Below are 4,214 nucleotides of genomic sequence, written 5' to 3' on the forward strand. Positions count from 1 at the left end.
AGTACTGGGGATTGAATTTGCAACCTCATGCATGCTGGCCAACCACCCTGCCATTGATCTATATCTGCAGCCCTCAAAAACCTTCAACTGGGGCCAGGGAGATAGCTCAGTAGAATAAGCGTTTGCCTGGTAAGCACAAGGGCCTGAGTTCAATCACTGGTTCTGCAAAAAAAAAAAAAAAAAAAAAGCCTTCAACTATTTTTTTTTTTCTTGGAACTGGAGATTGAACTCGGACCCTTGCGCTTGCTAGGGAAGCGCTTATTCCACTGAGCCATCTCCCCTGCCAACCTTCAACTATTGCTAATACATTTTTATGATATTTTTCGGGCTAGGAGATAGTTCAGTAGAATAAGTGCTTTCCTGGCAAGCGCAAGGGCCTGAGTTCAATCACTGGTTCTGTCAAAAACATAAAAATTTTTTAAAAAGATATTTTTCCTTCAGCATATGATATGCATTTTTTTTCTTAATTTTATTTATGTGTGTGCGTGTGTGTGTGTGTGGCCAGCTCAGCCCACCAGGGGGCGGGGCTGGCTGGCATGTGGTGCTGGGGGATTGAACCGCGGTCCCTGTGCCTCGCTAAGCTTGTTCTAAGTATGTGCTTCAGACCACTGAGCCATCTCACCAGCCCCATCATATGCATTTTTATCTATAGTAATTCATTTAGCTCTCACATCCACTCTGCAATGGCAGGTATAAATATTTTTTCTCTTTAAAGAAAGCTGGGCTGAGCATGGTGGCACATATCTGTAATCTCAGCAGCCTGGGAGGCTGAGACAGAAGTAGCACAAGTTCCAGCCCAGTCTGGGCAACTTAATGAATTAGTGAGACCCTGTCTCACAATAACAAATAAAATTCTGGGCTAGGGAGAGAGCTCTGGGCTGGGGAGACAGCACAGTGGCCTACGCACCTGCCTGGCAAGTGCAAGGATCCAGGTTAAATACCCAGTGCCACACGCTGTGCCAGCCCTGGAACCCTAGGCGCACCATGCTGGCCCTGAAACTAGGTGTGGTGGTGCACGCCTGGAATCCCAGCACTGGGGAGGCTGAGACAAGAGGATTACCACGAGTCAGAGCTACGCAGCAGGACCCTGTACCAAATAAATAAATAAATAAATAAATAGTTTTAAAAATCTGATAACTAAGTGCCAAGGCCCTGGGTTCAACCTTTAATACCACAAAAAAGAAACAAACAGTGCTAGAAATTCAGATGCTTCATACATGGGCAAAATTATGGAAATGAGAGGCCAAACTAAGAAAAGACATGTCCCTAGTTGATAAAAACATAATGTTGCTGACTACAATGTCTGTGGAAATATTTTGAAAAACACCACTAATGCAACTGAGGCAGCTGGGCATATTTTCTTAATAAGTTATACTTCATGATCAAAGTTCAGTTTAATCCCACTAATATATTTTCTTTTTTTCTTTTTTTTTTTGGCAGAATCGGGGATTGAACTCAGGCCCTTGCGCTTGCCAGGCAAGTGCTTATTCTACTGAGCCATCTCCCTGGCCCCTATATTTTCTTTTAAAAGTACTTTGGGATCTGCTTAAAGAAGATTTTAGTTCATTGAGATATCAGAAAATTAGAAGTGAGAAAATCGAGTTGGTTTTTTTTTTTTTTTTTTCCGGAACTGGGGATTGAACTCAGGCCCTTGCGCTTGCCAGTGAAGCGCTTATTCCATTGAGCCATCTCCTGGCCCCTGAGAAAATTGAGTATTAAAAACTATAAATTAACACATTAGTAGACAGAGAGGAAAAATGATCTAGTAAGCTGATTTATGTTTTTGCAGATGTGAATGATAAAATATTTATAAGCCAAATAAAAATTGGCTATTCAAGCTCAGTGGTCTAAGTGCCTGCCTGGCAAATGCAAGTACCCAGGTTCAATCCCTGATACTGCACGTGGCACCAGCCCTGCGCTGTGTCAGCCAGGCCACTGAAACCAAGCATGGTGATGCACACCTATGATCCCAGTGCTGCGGTGGCTGAGACAGGAGGCTCACTATGAGTCCTAGCTGTGTAGCAAGACCCTTTATCAAATAAATAAATAAATAAATCTTTTTTTAAAAATTGACTATTCTGGGGCTGGCGAGATGGCTCAGTGGTCTAAAGCACCTACTTGGAACAAGCTTGGCAGAGCACAAGGACCACGGTTCAATCCCCCAGCACCACATGCCAGCCAGCCCCGCCCCCTGGTGGGCTGAGCTGGCCACACACACACACACACACACACACACACTAAATAAATAAATAAATGTTTAAAAAAAATATAAAAAAAAAATTGACTATTCTATTTAATCATCAAATTTACTACATTGCAGGGGCCGGGAGATGGCTCAGTAGAATAAGCGCTTGCCTGGCAAGTGAAAGGGTCTGAGTTCAATCCCTGGTTCCACAAAAAAAAAAAAAAAAAAAATTTACTACATTGCAATGATACAACACATGGCTGAAATAGTTTCTGCCCAGTTGTAAGGCAATAAGACATTCTAGGAAAAGGGGTGAAATTATTAAATTGCCAAAACTTCCTAGACAATTGCGGAGCAAAAAGAAAGAAGAAAGAAAGAAAGGGAGGGATGGCAGAAGACGGCTTGAAAATAAGCAATAATCTAATACACTTTAACAATCAACTGAAGACTGGAAGGAAAATATATTCCATGATCAGATCCTCAGAAAATCTAAACAAGAGATAATTTAAATCCCTAGCCCCCAAGCCCAAATTCATAATGAGTTACACCTTTGCCTACTTTCATAATTCCTCACACCCTGAGTTCCTAAAAGCAAAAACTCAGAGAGGGGTGCATGAACGGCAAATGAGCCATAAAGAAAAGCCTAGAGGATCTCAGAGGACGCTTCGGAGGCCAACAGGGGGCCGAAGAAGAACAAAGGGCGGGACGGGGGCCTGGAGACGGAGAGCAAGGTCAGCCCGACTCTGAGAGTGGAGCTGAACAGGAAGGTCACTAAGAGAAAGAAAGTGTTTTCAGACTGAGAACTCCGGAAAATCCACGTGAGTAGTAAGACATGCAGACAGGACTATAAAAATCGAATGTTTCTAGCATTCAGAGTAGTAATAAGATCAGTAATATAAAATAAGCTAAAACTACTAAACGTAAATTCACATTTCTTGAATTCTCACCTATCAGATTCAATAAACGATTAAGCCTTGTCAGAATTTTTTGTTTTTCACTGTCTTACCAAACTGGGAAAGTGAGGCACTGAGCAATTAAGCAGCATTTACAGGATGAAATACCAAGTAAGATACGGAAGGAAGGGTCAGTCCAGAATGGGCTCCACAGCGCTCCCGCAGAGAAACCATTTTCCCTGAAAGTGGGAATTGGGAATGGAGAGGTGCAGACTTGCTCTCTGCCTTCCCCAAATACTGAAAAAAAAGGACATGGTTTCCCTTTGAGTAACATTTTTAAAATGTGCTATTTTTCTGTCCACTCATACTTTAATTAATTTATATATTTAGTACAGAGTCTTGCTGTGCAGGTTGGACTCATAGTGATCCTCCTGTCTCAGCCTCCCCAGCACTGGGATTACAGGCATGCGCCACCACACCTGGTTTCAGGGCCAGCTCGGCATGTGTACCAGGGATTAAACTTTGGTCCTTGTGCTTGCCAGGCAGGCGCTTAGACTGCAGAGCTATCTCCCCAGCCCCTGGCCATTCACACTTGGAAAAAAATTCTCATGCACAATCCAGTAATAATTTGGAAGAGCTGAGAATGCTGTGATAGCATCTTTTCCATTCAACTCTCCAGCCTCCTTATCTCACCACACACCGTAGGGCAGCGTAGGGGCAGATCCGACCCTGCTGGCAGTACAGATTGTCTCCCGCCGCTGAATCCTCGCTGTCTTCATTCTCAGAATGTTTATCACAACCCTTTGGTCCCTCTGCAGCCCCCTTGCTGATGCCTGATTCTTTGCTCTGGCTAAGACTAAAGGATGTTGCTAGCAGTATCATGCGAAACGTAAGGTAAATTTACAATGCCATAACTGAGAAAAGAAAGTACAAACTCGTGCATGGGGTGAGGGTGGAGTTACCCAAAATGAGCAGAGTTTGCTCTACTGAGGCTCCTATTTATGTGAACGAATGACTGTCAACATTGGTCCTTGGGGCTGGAGAGATGGCTCAGTGGTCTAAAGCACCTACTTGGAACAAGCTTGGCAAAGCACAGGAACCGCGGTTCGATCCCCCAGCACCACATGCCAGCCAGC

Source organism: Octodon degus, unplaced genomic scaffold, assembly GCF_000260255.1.
Source record: "Octodon degus isolate 3935 unplaced genomic scaffold, OctDeg1.0 scaffold00015, whole genome shotgun sequence".
Lineage (NCBI taxonomy): Eukaryota > Metazoa > Chordata > Mammalia > Rodentia > Octodontidae > Octodon > Octodon degus.